This window comes from Protopterus annectens, chromosome 8.part0, assembly GCF_019279795.1.
Source record: "Protopterus annectens isolate FY-2018-M chromosome 8.part0, PAN1.0, whole genome shotgun sequence".
Classification (NCBI taxonomy): Eukaryota; Metazoa; Chordata; order Ceratodontiformes; family Protopteridae; genus Protopterus; species Protopterus annectens.
In genome coordinates, this window is record NC_056741.1 from 393,200,569 (window position 1) to 393,221,353 (window position 20,785).

Sequence of the window (20,785 nt, forward strand, 5' to 3'; positions counted from 1 at the left end):
TAATGTTTCCAACGTGTTACTTCTAGACAGTGCAATGCTCCTATATGTGCTATAGTTACCCTCTCTGTTTATGAGGAAAGTTAAAGAAATAATAACCATGCTGTCTACAGCCCATCACAAGATGTAGTGACATCTCAGGTTTGGGAAATGTTAAAGAAGTAATGACGTAATTCTAAGCCCCCACACAATTTATTTATATGCATTTGTTTAACGGGATAGTCCAATGGGCCAAGCAGAACCCATTTTCAGTGGAGACCCAGGGAGAAAAGCTCGACAAGAAACTTCGCCAGAGTATAAACAATACAAAGATAATTTCAAAGTAGACATTTAGGTGTACACAGCGTAAAGACTGAACTCGGTACAATGAAAGTCAAGTATGTTTGTAAGGTAGAAGTTGCAATACTGAATGGGTAGGAAACATATTACAGCTGAACATAGACAGTAGAAGGATAAAACTTATTTAAAAATAGGCAAAAATGGTGCAGTAAAATTCAAGTATCTTTGACAAGCTGGATTGGTGCAAATTTCAAGTGCTTAGTAAACATATTACAGCTGACATAGCGGTTTAGGTAGCATATAGAATACCTGGTAATCATAATATAGTAAGGGAGTACATTTTGAAATATGTTAAAAGCACACAACCTATAAGAGGGATTATTCGGGGTGTCAGAGTAGTTATGTAATAGGGGAGAAAGAGAGTTTGATAGCTAAATGAGTGTGCAGTAGTTAGTTGAAAGGAAAATGAGTGAGAAGTTAGGATGTGTACTTGAAGTGGGCACAGAGAGAATGTTAGGAGGTAGGTGGGCAGACTAGGTTATAGGAGAAGGACATTGAGTGCAATTGCAGATCCTGGTGGAGTGGAGGTGATTGTGAAGTGCTGTTTTGAAGCAAACAGTGCTTTAGGTGGTATGAATTATTAGTGGAAGGCTGTTCCAGGTTTTACCTGTTGCCCAGGAATAGAGAAGTTTTCCAGCTGATAGCCTGGGTTTACGAACTTGCAGTAAGAGTTGGCTTTCTGATCTTAAGGATCTATTGAGATTATAATGAGTAAATAAGGATTGTAGGGCAGGGCAGGCAATTCCGGGGTTATTTATTTATTTGACATTTGTTAAACCGGGAAAGTCCATCTGGACCATAAAGTACCCATTTTCAGTGGAGGCCCGGGGAGAGAAGCTCTACAAAAAGTTAAACAAAAAGATAAGTTGTAGTAGAATAAACAAAAGCATTCACTTGACAGGAGCAAAAAAAATAATAATTTAATCTTATCAGTAGCATAAACATAACCAAAATATTACCTACATAGTATAGTTACATTAATTTACATGTAGTGACTGTGCTATTCGTGGCATAAAGTATTGGAGTAGTCATAAGAAAAATGTGAAGTAGTAGAGAAGGTAGTTTAGGAAATAAAATAAGGAAGGGGTGTAGTAGTAGGAACATGGAAGAAGAGAAGTAGGTTAAGAGAAAATAGTATATTAGGTTAGTCAGAGTTAAGAGAATAACAGAGAATGAGGGAGGACAAGCAGGAGGTTAAAGTAAGATGATTAAAGCAGACAGAGTTAATATTATGAATGGAGGGAGGAAGAAGACTGAAGAAGTTTGAGTTATCAGCCTTGGGATGAGCAGGAGCATATCCAGGATTTAGAAAGGTGTTCCTTAAGCGCAGTTTTGAAAGTTGTGAGACTGTAGTTGGATCTTAAAGGTAAGGGGAGGGTGGTCCAGATTTTAGCTATGGAGAAGGAGTATACTTTTTTTCCGACTGATTTCATTGGATGATGCTCTTATACAAGCTGTTTATTTTCTGGCCTAAGAGGTCTGTTTGGTATGTATGAGTTAAGACTGGGTAGGCCATGGATGAATTAATGATTTTATGTGCTGTGATTAGCAGAATGTTCATAGGTTCATAGGTAGGTACTAGGCTATCGGCCCAAGGGCCTAAGTAAGCCTAGCCAACAAGGTCCCCTAGCTTACGCCACCCAAGAAAGTTATTTTCCTGTGCCCCTATCGAGCACAGCCACAGAAGTGATCCCCGGGGTGTATTTCCTATTTCCCATCCACTCATAAAGATTTTTATTGAAGAGTGCTAATGAGGAACTTTGCTTGACATAGATGGGTAACTTGTTCCAGTGTATGGGAAGTCTTTGGGACAGGAATTTATCCCTCCAGCATGTTCTGTTTATTGTAGTGACAAGGTTTAGGTCCCTAGAGCCTGTAGCTCAGAGGGATTGGGATTTCTTTAGGTGTAGCATGGCCAACAGCTCCAGGTTTGACATAGCTTTATATGTTAGGCAGACATCACCTCGGAGTAGGCAATATGCTATGGAGTAAAGCTGGAGTTTTTTTAGACGGTCAGTGTAGGGCATTTTTTGAGGCCAGTAATCCTGTTTGTGAGGTACTTCTGTGGCCTTTCCAGCTGCTGCAGATGTCTTGTGAGGTACATGTAGGTAAGGTGAAGTAGAAGTTCAAGCCAACTGAGTTTGTGGAGGGCTATGTAGTGATGAGAGGAGCATTTAGCATTGATGGCAAACTTAGCAATTTTGTTATAGCAAGATTCAAGCTTAGATTTTTGGCAGGTTTCTAGGTTATTGAGAACTGGGACTACATATAAAAGAAAGGGTAAGAGGTAGGTAGTGGCTTGTGTACATTTAGTTTGTGTCTGTAGAGAGTTCCAAGTTTCTGGTGTGTTTTCCTAATGTTATTATGTATGTGTAGATCAAACTTAAGGTGTTCGTCAGTGGTGACTCCTAGTAGTTTTGTGTGGGAGACATGTTCAATTATAGTATTGTTCTGTGAGAGAAAAGTAAATTGGCTTTTCTTTATAAAGTACGTTTTTGGGGTGAAGAGTATAAATTTAGTTTTGATGGGGTTAAATAGTATATGATTATTAGAAAACCAGCTTTCAATAGATGTAAAAGCAGTTTGAGTAGTTTGTTGGAGGTGTGGTATAGAGTCAGATGAACAGATGACTTTGGTGTCATCAGCATAGTGTATTAATGTACTCTGTTGGGAGGAGGTATATAGGTCATTAGTAAAGATGGTCTGTCGAAGACACAGCAGTACACGGCAACACTCTAAAAATAAAATCTTGTTTAATACAATATAAACGGACAAAACATTCAAATAGTACTTAGCGCTTTCACCCAGTTCTATACCGGGTTTCATCAGAGTGTTTTAGCATATGGAGCAGTTCATTTTAAATACTTTGCCATAAACAATTTCCGTTGTTACAATCAATGTGCTGATGATACAATTATTTAATTATATAATTGAACCTTTAAAGGGGTATAGCAAGTAATAAAATCTGCATATGTTAAATAAACTTTTATAGAAATGCAATATAAACTGTATAACCCCGGACATTTATTTATTTATTTATTTATTTATTTTATTTTACATTTGTTGACCGGGCTAGTCTAGCTGGATACATGTCCATTTTCAGTAGAGGCCCGGGGAGAAAAGCTCCACAAGAACAGAGGTAGTTAAACAGAAACATCAGAAGATAGAGTAAAAATTATTACATTAAAAGAGAAATCAGACACAGAGGTTATACAATTGGCTAAAAGAAGTACAATACTTAGAAGGAACTGACATTAGATTAGTCTAACATGGCTACAATATGAAACCTTAAGGTTGTGGGTTAGGTAGGGACTTTAGTGGGCCAGGAGAGTTTTACTATTAGTCAGGATTAGAGCAAGGGCATAGCCATTGGGACTTGAGTAGGTCTTTGAGGTGTTTTTTGAATTGGTGAAGAGAGGTCATGTGTCTTAGGTTATTTGGCAGGGCATTCCAGGGTTTGCCAGTGGAATTGGCATAGAGTGCTTCGCCTCCCAAGTTGTTAGATTTAATGGTTTGAACTAGTAGGCTTTTGGATGACCTAAGGGATGTGAGGTTGGAGTAAGGGGTAAGTATTTTGTTCAGTGAGGGTTTTTTTTCTGGATGGTTGATTATTTTAAATGCCTCAGTGAGTTGGTTGAGTTTGAGAGCGTTGGAGAGTTCTAACCATTCCAGGGTCCTTAGATTTTGGCAGTGATGGGTCCGATAGGGCATCCCTGTTATGAATCTGGCTATGTGGTTATAGGTAGTAGATAGTTTCTTGAGTTCCTTCTTGTTGAGGAAGGAGAATACAGGGGAGGCATAGAGGAGTGTGGAAAGAAGGTGGGTCCTAGCAATAGTTAGTTTGGTGTGCGGAGTTAAGAAAGTTTTTATTCTATACATAGACCCGAGTTTTTTGTTTACAGACTTAATGGTCAGACTGACATGTGTATCAAATTTAAGTTTGTTATCTATGGTCACCCCTAGAAGTTTGGTGTGGGAGACGGGTTCAATTATGATTCCATTGTTGGAAGACACGCAGAAAGTTGGGGTGTTAGTATTAGGTGATTCTTTTCCTTGGGGGGTATTTAGTGTGGGGAAAAATAGAAGTAATTTAGTTTTGGTTGGGTTTAGTAGGAGCTTTAGTTCTGAGAACCATTTTTCAACTAAGGAGAAGCAGTTTTGGGTTGCAACTTGGAGTTTGGCGAGAGAAACGTCCGAGCATATCAGGGTGGAGTCATCTGCGTATTGAATGCAGGTGGCTTTGGGAATGATCGTGTGTAAACTGTTTATAAATAGGGAAAAGAGAAGGGGACTGAGAATAGATCCTTGGGGAACACCGATATTAGTGGGGAGTAGGTCTGATAGCCTGTTTTGCCACTGAACTGCCTGCTTTCTACAAGATAGGTAGTCGTTAAACCAACTTATTGTTGATTTGCTAAGATGAAAGGTTTTCAGTGTTTGTATTAGTTGTTGGTGGTTCACCATGTCAAAGGCTTTTGATAGGTCAAGAAAAAGCGCAGAGGAAATAAGTTTATTATTGCGGTTTAGGTTGATTGAATCAACAAAGGAGAGAAGAGCAGAGGTTGTGCTGTGATGGGGGCGGAAGCCGTGCTGGGTGTTAGACAGGAGGTTATTTTGAGAAAGATGGGTAATGAGTTGTTTATGAATGCAGCGTTCCATGATCTTGGCTAGAGGAGACAGTATAGCTATTGGACTGTAGTTAGATGTGTCAGTGGAGGATCCGCCTTTATGGAGAGGGATGATATAAGAGATTTTCCAGATTGAGGGGATAGAAGCTTCAGAAATGGATCGGTTGATCAAGATTGAAACAGGGTAGGCAATGGCGTCAGATGCTATTTGTAGGTAATTGGCTGGGAGTAGGTCAGCCGCTAAGGTAGTTTAACATACACATGTATTTAAATATCAACTTTTATAAAAAAGAAATCCAAAATTAATATCTAGTGTAAAATAAATTAACTTTCTGTATAAATATTTAACACATCTAAAATTGTCTTGAAAAAATAAAAAAGGCCTATATTATATGTATAACTGTATATGTACCTATATATGTATACAAACTACATGAAAGTCAATAAAGATAATATAGAACACATATAACTTTGTTTCTACTTCTAAAACAATATAGTTGGATGTATGTAAACACAAAATGTCTAGCTTTCTGACATATAAAACTTATATACATAAGATATGTCTCTAAATAAAAAAATAAAAAATAAAAAATTTTTATAAAAGTTGATATTTAAATACATGTGTATGTTAAAAACCTATGTATATAAATAAATAAATAAATAAACAATTTATGCATCTGAAATCCTTAATAAATAATTGTAATAAATAGTTATTAATAAAATTTTTGTATATATAATGTACGTGAATAAAAAGCCAATAATAAACTTAAATAATACATGATTTCATTCTCAAGAAGCTGCTGATAGATGTATATTCGTTTATGCCTGGTTTTTTACATGCATTAAGCCTAAACTGCCATAAACATTCCTTCATCTCCAACAAGTTGTTGACATCACCCTCCTTTACTGTAGTTTCAGGCACTCTATCTAGTACGAAAAACAAAAATTTTTTAAAATTTGGACACATTGTACTATGCATATATAGAGCATTTGTTGTTTTTTTGTTTTTTATATCTCTATTGTGTTCACATATCCTCTCCCTCAATTTTCTGATTGTTTTTCCTATATAGAATGCGTCACATGATAAACAGGTTGCTAAATAAATGACTTGTTTCTTGTTGCAATTCGCAAAACCTGGACATCTAATAGCTCTATTATATCCTGTTATGGCAACATAAGGCCCATCATTTATATATCTGCAGGTCTTGCAAAATCCACATTTATTCATACAGGATTTACTGTTCGTTTCTTGAGATTCAAATATTTCTTTTAAGTTTCTTCCCCTACTATATACAATGGAGGGTGTTTTGCCTATTTGATTAATTATTTCCCTGTCATTACTGAACACGCTTTCCCAAACTTCCTTTACTAATTCTACTATGACTTTAGTGTCATCATTGTATGGTAAAGTTAGTGAGCATGTCATGTTATTATCAATACAAGGTTTGTTATTCATCCCCTCTTTACCTATGTGCAATATGGGCTTGAACTGTTCATTTCTTTTCTTTAAAATTTCTTCTTTTAAACTGTTTATGAGATGATCCGGGTAATCTCTTTCAGTAAACATTTGACATAGAAAATTCAGCTCTTTAATAAAATTAGTATCCTCACTTATTATTCTCGACAACCTTATCATTTGCCCTTTTACCAGATTTCTTTTCTGGAAGTAAGGGTGACAACTTTTAAAATGCAAATATGAATTTGAAAATGTTTTTTTACGAAATATGTTTGATTCTATTGTTTCATCCTTTTTATAAATATTAATATCTAGATATTCACATTTGTCCTTGTTTATGTTGTAGGTAAATTTTAAAAAAGAAGTTGTATTTCCAAGATAGTCGATGAAATCATGCATTTCTTCCATACTCCCTTTCCAAATTACTAAGATGTCGTCAAGAAATCTGAGGTAAAGAACCACTTTTGACCAAAAAGTGCTGTTAAATACATATTGTTGTTCCCATTCTGCCAAAACTAAATTGGCATAAACTGGTGCACACCTTGCTCCCATCGCAACCCCTGACTCCTGTTTGTAATATTCACCGTCCTGTTGAAAAAAGTTGTTAAGGAGAATCATTTCCATAAAATCAATTAATAATTTTCTTTTAACAGTATGATGGTTACTATACCTTATTAAACTTCTTTCAAACAAATCCAGTCCTGTATCGTGGGGTATAACTGAGAATAAGTTAATGATATCAATGGTCACTAAATATGTATCTCTAGAAATTTTGTCCCTATTCTCGTGCAATTTCTCCAAGCAATGCCATGAATCTTTTAATATGTGGGCTATATTGTTCAAAACTTCTTTACAGCTTATATCAATATAATGTGCCATAGGTTCTGTTTTGGAAAATTTCGCTGCCACTATCGGTCTAAAAGGGGGGTTCCTTACATCTTTATGTATTTTGGGTATCCCAAACACTTTTGGTGTAAGCGGGTGTACAACTACCAAATAATCATGTTCAACCTTGTTAATACAACCATCCATTAATAGCTTGTATAACTGCCAATCAATTTTTTTTGTGCTTTAACCATGTCATATCTTGAAGATCAAGCGTACGTGGTTTCATCATTGAGCATATCCATCATTTTGTTCTTATAATCAACTTTGCTCATAATCACAACCCCACCCCCCTTATCTGGTTTCATAATTCTGTATTTGCTGTTGGTGCAAAGTTCTTTAAGGCAAAACCTCTCTGCTGTTGTTAAATTTTCATTTGCCATGTCTTTTGCTTTTAGAACTTTTCTAATTTGTATATCACATAACATCTCAAATAAATGAATTACTGGGTTGCTCGGGGGTATAAATGTACTCGCTTTCTTTAAAGTAAAACTACGTGTGTCTTTTTTCCATACTTCTTCTTGATTGTGAAAAAATATTTTTAGAGTCAACATTCTTGTATATAGCCTAAGGTTAACTAGAACTCTGCCAATGTCAAGCTTGAATGTAGGAATAAATTTAAAACCTTTTTTGAAAAGCGATATATAGTCAGAATTTAATGTTTTTTTCAGAATAATTGTAAACTGAAAACCCCCCATCTGTGGATATTTCACAATGCATGGATAAAAAATCAGTGTTCCCATTACTTTGATTCAACAATACAGAATCATTAATAATGCTCATAAAAGTGCAATATTCATTGCTATTAGATTCAAGATAATCTTGGTTGTCAGCAGCCTTTTTGACTTCATCATCTTCACTTGTATCATACAGTCTATTAATATTTTCTATGTTGTCTATACTGTTCTGACATTTTAAACTAGGTCTATTTATCTGTTCCTGTAGTTGTTCTGGTAATAACTTTGCCCCTGGTGACGCCCCTTTAGACGTTCCAATCTCCTTAGTGGTTGCTCTTCTAAAAAATCTTGTCGTCCCTGGTCATTCCTATGTCTGGTGCTATAGCCAAAATTGTTTCTCTCATCATACAAATTTCTAACTTCATCTTCATTGCTAGTAACATTACTTAAACAATTCTGGTCCACAACCCTCCATTGTCTTTTAAATTCTCTAAAATGATTATAGGCTCTGTTATTAAAATAGTCTTCTGTATCTCTACGTAACTTTTTGTTTTTAAAATCAAGACCTTTACTAACATATCTATTAATATCAGCTAAAATATTATTCAATCTATATTTGTTAACTTCAAAAAGTAGATCATTTTTTATGCTAGTGTCCAACTGTAATAAACTTTCATTAAGCTTTATTAACTTGTTATTATTGTTTTTAATAATCAATTTCATAAGCTGCTTACCAGCATTGTCATAAATGTCCAAAAGTTCTTTAAACAGTTCTTTGTCGTCAAAGCCAAACGGTACCTTAAGTACTCTAAGTCCCTTTGGTACTTGATTAAGTTCCAGCGATCGTTCAAGAAAAACATTGTCCATTTGTAGGGCTTTGTACTTCCTTAGCTGTTTGTCGAACTCTTCAAACTGCTTATTTAAGTTCCCCATATCGTTCGAATGTTGAACTGCAGTTAATCTTGGTGCTGATAATAAAATGTCCAGACCGGGTAATGGGCGTCCTCTCTCCCATCTGTTATTGCTGCCATCCCTAGCGTTCCCTTCTGAGATCGGCGGCGGAAGTGCATGGCTAACTGGTGCAGCCCTGTTTTGTGCCATCCGTCCTCCCATAGATTCCTGAGAACTACTGCTAGCCGGTGGCTGGTTCCTAGATGTGCCCAGAGTGGAGTGTAGCGTAAGAAGTAGCTCATCTGCTTCTGAAATCAGCACATTATTGCCCTCATTGTCAGTATCGATACCATCTCTAGTAGTCGCTTTATAACCCTGTTCTTTGACAGCTAAAAGTAGCTTTTTTGTAAGTTCTAATTGCTGCTCCAATAACTGCTCCATCATGCTTGCAAAACGTTGCACTACAACGTAATTACGTGCACTCAACAAATATTGAATAATAATTAAATGAACTCCTTAAATATATTTCGAATCCAAAAACCGGAAAAAAGATAAAAACTAAAAGCTAGTTAAAATATTAAGCCAATAAAGTCCGTATCGTTTATAGGTTTTATACACGAGTGTGCCGAAACCGGTGTACTTCAAAATGAAACACGAAGATCCAAAACAAAACAATCAAACTAGTAAAATGGTCTGTCGAAGACACAACAGTACACGGCAACACTCTAAAAATAAAATCTTGTTTAATACAATATAAACAGACAAAACATTCAAATAGTACTTAGCGCTTTCACCCAGTTCTATACCGGGTTTCATCAGAGTGTTTTAGCATATGGAGCAGTTCATTTTAAATACTTTGCCATAAACAATTTCCGTTGTTACAATCAATGTGCTGATGATACAATTATTTAATTATATAATTGAACCTTTAAAGGGGTATAGCAAGTAATAAAATCTGCATATGTTAAATAAACGTTTATAGAAATGCAATATAAACTGTATAACCCCGGACATAGAAATCCAAAATTAATATCTAGTGTAAAATAAATTAACTTTCTGTATAAATATTTAACACATCTAAAATTGTCTTGAAAAAATAAAAAAGGCCTATATTATATGTATAACTGTATATGTACCTATATATGTATACAAACTACATGAAAGTCAATAAAGATAATATAGAACTATATTGTTTTAGAAGTAGAAACAAAGTTATATGTGTTCTATATTATTTTTTCAAGACAATTTTAGATGTGTTAAATATTTATACAGAAAGTTAATTTATTTTACACTAGATATTAATTTTGGATTTCTATGTCCGGGGTTATACAGTTTATATTGCATTTCTATAAAAGTTTATTTAACATATGCAGATTTTATTACTTGCTATACCCCTTTAAAGGTTCAATTATATAATTAAATAATTGTATCATCAGCACATTGATTGTAACAACGGAAATTGTTTATGGCAAAGTATTTAAAATGAACTGCTCCATATGCTTAAACACTCTGATGAAACCCGGTATAGAACTGGGTGAAAGCGCTAAGTACTATTTGAATGTTTTGTCCGTTTATATTGTATTAAACAAGATTTTATTTTTAGAGTGTTGCCGTGTACTGTTGTGTCTTCGACAGACCATTTTACTAGTTTGATCGTTTTGTTTTGGATCATTAGTAAAGATGTTAAATAGGAGGAAGCCAAGGATAGAGCCTTGGGGAACTCCAGTGGAAGCGTCTTGAAAAGCAGAGAGAGAGTCAACCCATACAACTTCCTGCTGTCTATTAGATGGATAACTAGTGAACTAGGAAGTGGTGGAAGAGGATAATCCTAGGTTTTTGAGCTTTTGTATAAGTAGCTGATAGGGTACAGTGTCAAATACCTTAGAAAGGTCAAGGAACAGAGGGGAAACAAGTATGCCTGAGTCAAGAGCTTTATTAACTGTGTCAGTGAAGGACAATAAAGCTGTGTTAATACTGTGTCCTAGTCCAAAGCCATGGTGGGCAGAAGTGAGAAGTTGATTGTTAAGGAGGTAGTGGAGTAGTTGTGAGTGGATGCATCTCTGAAGGAGTTTAGAGAGTGGTGAAAGTAGGGAAATGGGTCAATAGCTGGACAATTCAATGGAGTTGCCACCTTTGTGTAATGGTATAATGAAGGGTTTTTTTCCAGAGAGTTGGGATATAAGGTTCTAAGATAGATCTGTTGATGAGAATGGATATAGGATATGCAGTTGCATCAGCTGCTACCTTAAGATATTTTATAGAAAGGTTATCAGGAGAGTGAGTGCTGTCTTTGAGTCTGAGCAGGAGTCTCTTGAATATGTTATTGGGAACAGGCTGTAGTGAGAAAGTAGGTGAGCTTGTGGTAGCAGTGGAGTGGAAAGGTGAGGGTGGATCATGGGGAGGGAGAAGACAATGGGATTTTTGTGAGAGGATGTGATGGAGGTGAGTTATGTGTGGTGGTGGGAAAAGATGATGTATTTGAGCTGACATTTTGTATACATTGTAAGAAGTGGTTGTTAAAGATGTTGGCTTTTTGTGTGTAGTTTTTGTCTGGAAAAGGGTCGAGGCTCGTTTTTTTCCAGGACTGAGGAGAGATGAAAGAAATGACCAGAAGTTTTGGTGGTTATGTTTGTTAGTGGGTTGTAACATGAGGTAATGGTCCCTTGTGTCTTTTATTACTGCTTTTTTGCACAGACTGCAGTGATGCGTATAATTGTTTAAATCAGAGGAAGACTTGGAAGTGTGCCATAGTTTTCAGAGTTTGCCCCTAGATCTCATAAGGTATTTTGTAGTTTTGGTAAGCCAGGGTGCATAGTTGCTTTTAATTCTTTTCCTATATAGTGGTGCTAGATGGTTAAGGATATCAAGGAAAGTTGTATTAAAATGGTTGACTGCATCATCTAAAGGAAGAATTTTGAGGATGGACCAGTTGATCGTCTTTAAAGTGTCACTTAGTGAATGTTGGTTAAATTTAGAGATATTCCTAATAGTTTTGTACTGATGATCCTTTTGATGGTGGGAGAAAGTTCTAAGTGCATAAGCAGGGAGGTGATCACTTAAAGTATTAGGGATAGTCCCAGCATCAGATAATTTACTGGGGTCAGAAACTAAAATTCAGTCAAGTATGGAGCCCTGATTTCTTTTTTTGTTGGAGAATCTAGTGGGGGTGGAGATAAGTTGGGTGAAGTTAAAAAGATTAATGCTTGAAGTAGAGAAATTACAAGAGAGTTTCAGCCAATTAATATTGATGTCTCCTAGAATGATAGTTTCATTTTGTATGGTATTAGATAGCCAAAATATTATTTCTTGAAGAACAGGAATGTTTGGACCTGGAGGAATATATAGTACTATAAGGCAAAAAGGATTTCTGCCTTATGAAATTGTAATGGAAATAGTATGGTGAGTAATATTCAGAGAGTTATGATAGAAGAGGACAATTCCTCCAGCTTTTTTGTGACTTCTGTCTGCTGTAATAAGGTTGTAATAGAGAGGGAGAAGTTCTGTGTCTTTTATGGTAGGTTTAATCTAGGTCTCTGTGGCAGCTTGAATATTAGGAGTGTGCTATAACAGCCAGGCATGAAAGTTGGAAAATTTGTTATATATGCTTTGAAAGTTTAGTGTGATTATTTTTAGGGATTTATAATTAAAAGTTGTGGAGGGAGGAGGGTAAACATTGTGGCTAGGGTGAACAGATGAAGACTGTGGACCTGGATTAGGGTGAGTATTTTGTGTGTGACAGTGAGTTGGAGATAGGTGAGGTACTGAGGGAGTTTAAGCCAATTTAGAATTTTTAGTGGTGTGCAGTGGTGTGTGGAAAAATGAGTATTTGTTGCGAATCTGGTTATTTTGTCATAGGATGCTTCTAATTTAGATTTGAGTGAGTATTGGACGTAGTTTAGCAATGGGGAACTGTAGACAAGTGAAGGTAGGAGGTAGGTGGAAGCAAGTACTTGTTTAGTAGGGAGAGAAAGGAATTTATTATGTTAGTAAAGAAGGCCTAATTTTTTTATGGGTTTTATGAATGTTGTTTTGAATATGAAGGTCGAATTTTAAGTTTTTATCAATTATGACTCTCAGCAATTTTGTGTGAGAGACTATCTCAGTTTTTGTGTGGTTGACGGATAGTATGTTAAACTGAGAATTGTTGTGGGGAGTGTTTTTCTTTGGAGTGAATATTACAAGTTTGGTTTTGTTGGGGTTTAGAGACAAATGGTTATTGTGGTGCCATGTCTCTATGGCAGTAAATGCTGATTGAGTGATGTATTGTAGTTGTGTTGGATTTTCGGTAGCATAGATGATAATGGAGTCATCTGCGTACTGAACAAGAGACCCTTGGTGAAATGAGGATGGAGGTTGTTGATCAAGATATTAAACAGTAGGGGTCCTAATATGGAGCATTGTGGGACACCAGTGGGGTTGTGGATATATGGTGAGATGGAGTGATTCTATTTTACAGCATCCTGTTTGGATAGGTAGCTTCTGAACCAGTTGATGGATGGGGTAGATAGTCCAATGTTGGAGAGTTGGGAACGAAGGATATGGTAGGAGATGTTATCCAAAACCTTAGATAAGTGCAGAAATAGAGTGGAGACAATTTTCCCAGAGTCTCGGGATTTATTGACTTGGTCCATAAAGGATACTAGGGTGGTAGAGGTCCAGTGGCCTGGTCTAAAACCATGTTGGGTTTGGGAAAGGATTTGATTGTTGTGAAGGAAGTGTAATAGTTGCATGTGAATACATTTGTCAAGGAGTTTGGAGATGGGGGACAGAATAGCTATAGAATGGCTAGAAATATCATTTGAGATACCCCCTTTGTGTACAGGAAGTATATTTGCTTTTTTTGAAAGGCTGGGAACATAGGATTCTTGGCTGGATCTACTGATGATTATGCTAATGGGGAAAGCAATAACTCCGGCAGTAATTTTTATATACTCTATGGATAAATCGTCTGCTGCACTGGATGTAGGCTTTAGTTTTTGAAGTTGTTTTGTATGGCTGATGTAGGGACGGTCTTGGGTGTGAATTCTGGGAAGGAATTGGTAGTGGCTGGGTTTCAGTGTATGATGGTGGTGTTGAGACTGGTTGAATTCTGGGAGATAGGTTTGATCAAGCTTGTCTGTAGGGTGGAGTGGAGATTGGGGTTGAGTGTCGATTAGCCATGGATGTTTGTTGTAGGTAGTGGTTTTGAAAAGTTGGCAGTAATATCCACTGTGGTCTCAATGAAGCAGGACTTGAAGAGACTTGCTATTTGCTCTGGAGTTTTGTCAGGGTAGGGCAAGGGTTGCTTTTTGTGCCTGGGTTTAGGAGAGTACTGATAGAGGACCAGAATTGTTTAGGGTTGTGTTTGTGATTTTTTAAAGGTTAAGTAATATTGATTTGTATCTTTAGTAACATGTTTTTTACTAGATTGCAAAGTTATTTGAACCGTAATAGCTCTAAATTGCTATTGTGTTTGAACCATAATTTCCAAGTTTTGTTTCTTGTTAACATCAGCTCCTTAGTAGATTTGGTTAACCATGGGGCATTGATTTTTATGCTTTTTATTTGGGGGGGGGGCCTGTCTAATATTTTTAAAAAGGTAGTGTTAAGGTACTGTAGTACGTCATCTAGGGGGAGAGTTTTTAGGTTATTCCAGCTGATGCTGTTCAGGATGTGGATGAATGTGTGTGGGCTGAAATTTTATAGGTTTCTGATGTATTTAAAGTGATTTTTTTATGACAGAAGGTGGAGCTTGAATAACAAAGGCAGGGAGGTGGTCACTTATTATTTTTGGGAGGGTGTGGGCTGATGAGATGTTTGTTGGGTCGGAGATTAGTATCCAGTCAAGAATGGAACCTTTATTAGATATGTTATTATATCTGGTGGTGGTGGTGATTATTTGGGTGACGTTAAGATGATACTTTTGAGATAATGCTTGACCAGTTAATGTTAACATCACCAACTATTATAGTTTTATTTTTTATGGTGAGGGAGGCCCAAAATAGTATTTCTTCAAGAACTGGTATGTTAGTACCAGGGAGAGTATAAAGGACAATGGTACAAGGTTTTTTGAGTTGTTTATTGGTTGGTTATTTTTAGAAAAGAGACCAGGATTTCTGAGTTTGGAAATTGAGGGATGTTTCTGGAAAATGGGAGTATATTGTAAGTATTAGGGAATAGAATGGTGACACCACCTCCTTTTTTTAATTCTGTCTGCCCTTATTGCAGATTAGTTTGGTGGAAGGAATTCTGAGTTACTTATACTTGGTTTTAACCGTATCTCTGTAATGTCAAGTAATGAGACCTTCTGTGTACACCTATGAACAAGGCTGGTTTTAGACTAGGTGTTCAGGGCAGAAGTGACTAGTTAGCCTGTGTCAATATCCAGTTATACAGCCTTGGGATGTACAGTGGGGGCTGGTCAGGTATTATTCCCAGATTTGATATATGTATCTTACCAGAAATTATGAAGGTCTGGGTTTTTTGTGATGCACTTTAACCATTATTTTTAGACATCACTGTTAAACTAGGCAATTGACTAGAGGGTCAGTTACTTTCCTCCCGACAACTCCCACCAAGCAGTTATAGTCATTTCAATGTATAATTCAAAGAGCTGATTGTGATCCAAGAGGATGCTGATTGTTAAAAAAAGATGATACATAATATATTTTACTTTTGCTCCAAACAAAACGTTGCCGCATATGAAAATATTGCACATTGCTTCATATCAATCACATTTTTTTCCAGAAAAGTCAGAATAATATACAAAAAATTAGCAGGCAGCTTGTCATTTTCCTCCATAAACAGCTCCAGCAATCATACCTGTTATGTATGTGCATCATATCAGTTGTCCAGTTAAATAGTCTGTACTTCTCAGAAATACACTCTAGTCCTGCAGAGCCAGATTGTGACTATTTAAAGTGCGCAAACCACAAGAGGGTCAATTACTTTCATTCAGCCAACTCCAGTACCCACCCAGCAGTTATGACCATGATATCTGATGACTATATAACATTATGTCACCTACATTGCTCCACACAAACAAGTTGTCATACATTAAAGTATTCCAAGTTGCTCAACACAAATCACAAAGTCAGAAATATTACCAAAAATATCTGGTCAATCACTGCCAGCAGCATTCCAGAAATACTAATTTAATACTAATCTCACCGTTAACACCACTTCTGTCTTTAATCCTGACATTCTTCTTATCTCAGCTGTTCAGAAGTCTGCACAATGTCTATGATTTTGTCTCATATTTTTTACCCTTCTCTCGCAAAAGTTTGTATTTTCTTATAAATAGCTGCCTATATTCAGTCAAGCCATTAAAGCCAGGCATTCAGAATTCATACTTGTATGTTGACTGAAGCTTGGCTTTGCCCCTATATTTGAACATTGTGAGGCCTTTGCTCCATGATCTTGCACATTCAACTCTGATGTGAGGTGACTTGATTTGAACTATTTCAAGTAGAGCACATTGCTTGCAGTACCTATCATGCCGTGGACACATTTTATTTTAACAGGCACCATATTAATTAATTTATTTTTTAGAGTAAAAAAACAGTTTTGGTGTTCTAAAAAATAAATCAATATGGAAAGAACACCTCTAAATGTATGGTATCTTAGACACCCTTCTGGTTGGTCTATTTGTAAGCCCAGCCCTGTACATCAATTCCTGGTTTTAAACAATTTAAATGCATCCCTTTAAGCTCTATATGTCTATTATTATTAACGTCCTTTGAGTACAATCCTGGCTAGTCATCCTATTCATGAATCTGACAATTATACAACAATGTGGGCTCCTCGCACATATGCATTTCTTATAATGAGGTGCTGTTTCTTCTTTTTTTTTTTCTGACCTGAATCGTGCATTGCTAATATGTTCTGTCAGCATTAAGGCAGTGTTAATTATTACCTCATGGCTTACTGATATTATGAATATTACAGCACTTGTTAGTGTTATGATTTCTATGACATTTAGACAGACTATTACCTTTTCTGTATTTACCTTATGTTTATATAGTTTTATTGCATTTTGTTTGTATAGTTCCCCGTGAAATAAATACATTTGTATCTATTGCTATAACTGTGTTATCTCCTTGTTGTGATGTTAACAGACAAGACAAGATATTTAGACGAAGTGCACCACGGACAGCTGACCAGCAGCAATCACTGCCCTGGTAGTAGTTAATGATCTGTTACACGATATTAAACAAGAGAAAGCATGCAGAACATGACTGTCAGTATCTTCACTTCTCAGCATAACAGAGTCACAAAACTTATACACCAGTATATCTTATGCAGAACAGAAAAGACTGTATTCCAAAATAATTGTCTTAAGAGCAGGTAAGAGGGAAAAAAATGTCCAGACACAGTGATTTTACAAAGGAAACAATGACCTGCATTTGTCTATCACACAGTAAGGCATTACGGAAAATAATGGAGATGTTTACGATACTTTACTTGACTTTTATTGACAAAGATATGCGTGGGTTTCCTCCCACATTCCAAAGACATACATCTGGAATGTTTCCCCCAGGCCTCCGCTGAAAATAGGCTCTGTCCTAGTCAGACTTTCCTGGTCAACAAATATCAAATAAATAAATAAATAAAACCAAATAACTGAAAGGAGAAATATGATACTGTTTATTCTTGCAAAGCATTTGCTTATTAAGATGGGCAACTGAATTTGTCTTATTAGTAGTAAATATATAAACAATTGCTTGCAGAACTGCTTTAATGCAAGTATGTTGTGCCTCGGGAATCATTTTCTCTTCTGTGGATCCACAAGAAAACTCCATGTTAATGTGGTGGTGCAGCGTCCACTAACAGCCACCATGTTGCTTGTGGAGCAACAATGTTAGGGTATACTGACAGGAAAATCCAAGCTTGTCCCATGTAGAAAAGGCCATACCCCATAAAGAGACATGGACACAGAGAGAGAGGGAGAGACTCCAATGAAGGCAAGAGAACTAATGGAGAGGGAACAGTCATGGTGAGAGACAAAGAAAAAGAGAGAGCGAGAGAGAGTGGCCTTGTTGAAGAGAGAAAATGTGGGGGTTTGGAGATCAAGGCCTGACTTTTGAAATCCACATGAGCTGGAGTCAGTAATGATAAATATACAGACTGAAAACAGAGAAGACTACATACCGGTGGTGAGGTTTGTTTTGTTATGGTCCACGTTACCACAAAGAAACTGAGTTGAGTAAATGAACTTTTGTTTTGTTTGGGAATATGTCAGCATCAGTTTTATTAAATGCAGTTTCATAACTTTTGAGCCCTTGAAAATCAGTTATGGCATCTTATTCGGGCACACTTCTACTGGGATATGTGCATCTACATTGATCCAAATGTGAATTTTAAAATCAATGCTTCAGTGGTTATATCTAAAACCATAAAAGTATTTGGTCAGATTTTCACAAGTTTTCAATCTAGATCTTATATCTTACTTACAAAATTATTTGCAACATATGTCAGACAATTATCAAGCCAATTTTTATGGTTTGCCCCTGTTCTAAGGGTGACTTCATTCTCCTTGAGGAGTACAAAGAAAATGTACTAGATGCCTATGAGTTTCAATATCTTAATTATTCTGACATGCTTCAAGTCTTGGGTGTATTTTGCACTCAGTGCCACTTTATAATTGGCAGATTATACATACAGTTCAAAGCTTTACACAATGAATCTTGCTAGGCTTGGAGTTCCTTATTCCAACAGATCACTATGAGACCATCTCGGTTCTTGAAGAACAGTAAATGTTTTAGTTTCACTTCTTACAACAGTATCCATTTATGGAATAAATTCCCAGTTGATATACATAATTCCAACTCTATGAATACATTTAAGATGTTGCTAGATTCTTGAGTTGGTTATAAAGTGTACTGGAGTCCGTGTTCTAACATAACCCCTGGCTTGTACACAGGAATATCTTGAGCTCTGAAATTAATGTTAGTGTGGAAAGCACTTAATGTTTGAAGATGATGAATGTTTCATTTTTAAGAGAGAATATAGTAGATTTTTTTAAACAGCTGATCTGATGTTGTCAGTCTTCATTCATTCATGACTGATGGGTTTCAGTTCCGTCCTTGGAACTGACTCGGCCAATATAACAAGCTCGCACCAGCCAGAAACTCACGAACTAAGGTAAGGATCTTGTTTGCCATGTAGAGATTCAAGACGCATCAGGCCTGGTTTCAAGCTAAGTGTTACAGTTTCTTTTAAAATCTTTCAATATTTCATCTTTAATTTTTCTCTAAAACCTCATTCCCTGGAGGTGGGCTCATCGGAGCGGGGTGTGACCCCGGTTCCGAGGTTGTCTTTCTCAGTTCCAGTCTCCCATCCGCCTTTCAGGTTATGGTTAATGGTTAAGAGACTGCATTTCCTTTGTCTATTAACAAAATAAAATGTGTTTAACAACTAAAGTCACAGCACGTTCAACCAGATCAGTTGCCACTTCCAGAGCCTTTCATTTAAGAGCTTCTATGGATGACATTTGCACAGCAGCTACTTGGGCTACCCTCATACCTTTATCACTCATTACAAATTGGACATGGTCTCCAGAGGGAGCACATCCTTTGGCTCAATGGTGCTTAGGAATATCCTTCCATAGGGCCTCCTGGGACATAAAGTAGCTAGGGACTGTGTCCCATCAGTCATGAATGAATGAAGATTGACAACATCAGATAAAGATGTTATGTTCTTACCATAACATTCCATCTGTGTTGTTGATCTTCATTCATTCATGACATCAAATCCTCCTACCCCCTTCAAAGACTCCTGGAGGTTCAGGTTTGATCTTGGTTTCGTGTTAGGGCATTTGCTGAGACAAAGCCTCCGCTTTCTTATTCTTATGGGCAAACTCGATCTGAGGAGATAAGGAGAAGGGCACCATGGGTAACCTTAGCTCAAGAGTTCTTGGCTGTCACGAGCTTGTTACATTGGCCAAGTCGGTTCTGAGGACAGAGCTGAAACCCGTCAGTCATGAATGAATGAAGATCAACATCACAGATGGAACATTATGGTAAGAACATAACTTCTTTTTTCAGGGAATTCTATGGAAAGTTTTTTTCTTTGCAGGGAAAAAATGGGCCAGAATGGTGCAGGACAGTAAGTCTAAAATGGATAATGAAGCTATGCATTTGTACTTATTATGTTAATAATTACTAAATAAACTACAGTGTGGTCAAACAGAAATAATGTGTCTTTTCTGTTGGTAACTGATCTGGAAACCACTGATTACATTCCAGAGAGGTATAGGGCTGGAATTGCTAAATGGAAGCTGCAAGGAAGTCAACCAGCCTTCTCCCACCTGAAAGTAAATTGCTTCTTTACAGCATCACTGGATGGCCTAAGTATATAACACCACTTATTTGAGTTGGGAGGATTCACTGTGTAAGCTTAGGGGAAACATTGAAAGAAGAAAGGTATAACAGGTTTGGTGACGACAGATATGTTACTTACTTATGTCCTATTTTCGGTGAAGCTCTAGAGAAAAAAGCTCCAAATATACAGATAACAAAGGGAATTTCTATGAAAACATTACAGTTGTCGTACAGCAATCACACAAAAGGTACACAGAGTAGATAAAAATATGTATATAAAATAATATATTAGAAGTATAAATGCATGTTTTGTTAGAAGTTAAATATTAACAAGATGAGCTTCATGCATAAACTGTAGTTGTCCAAGAACCAAGTAACAAAAAAATCATCAGAGAAGTAACTAATTTCTCAGTTTCATAATTATCCAAATACATACCCAAGGCTGTAACAGAGGCCTTAGCATCACCTGAAATTGAAAATCAAAGTGAAACAAGAGAAATAATGTCACATTAATGACTTTCTTAGTGGGATTTTTGTCATCACTTGCTTAGGTGATGTCACAGTCACAGTTTCAATTGCTGCCTGACTGATTTTTAGAAAAGTCTTGAAAGT

At 36.5% G+C, this 20,785-nt stretch overlaps 1 protein-coding gene and 1 non-coding gene across 2 annotated transcripts in view; both read left to right on the plus strand.

Annotated features, from left to right (window-relative positions):
- Positions 1 to 20,785, plus strand: part of SV2A (synaptic vesicle glycoprotein 2A) — a 1,331,300-nt gene that overhangs the window by 1,242,891 nt on the left and 67,624 nt on the right. The gene's annotated exons all lie outside the window — the stretch shown is intronic.
- On the plus strand, positions 17,195 to 17,255 carry LOC122809903. The gene has a single exon (XR_006366013.1). It is a non-coding gene; the product is annotated as a small nucleolar RNA SNORD42 (small nucleolar RNA).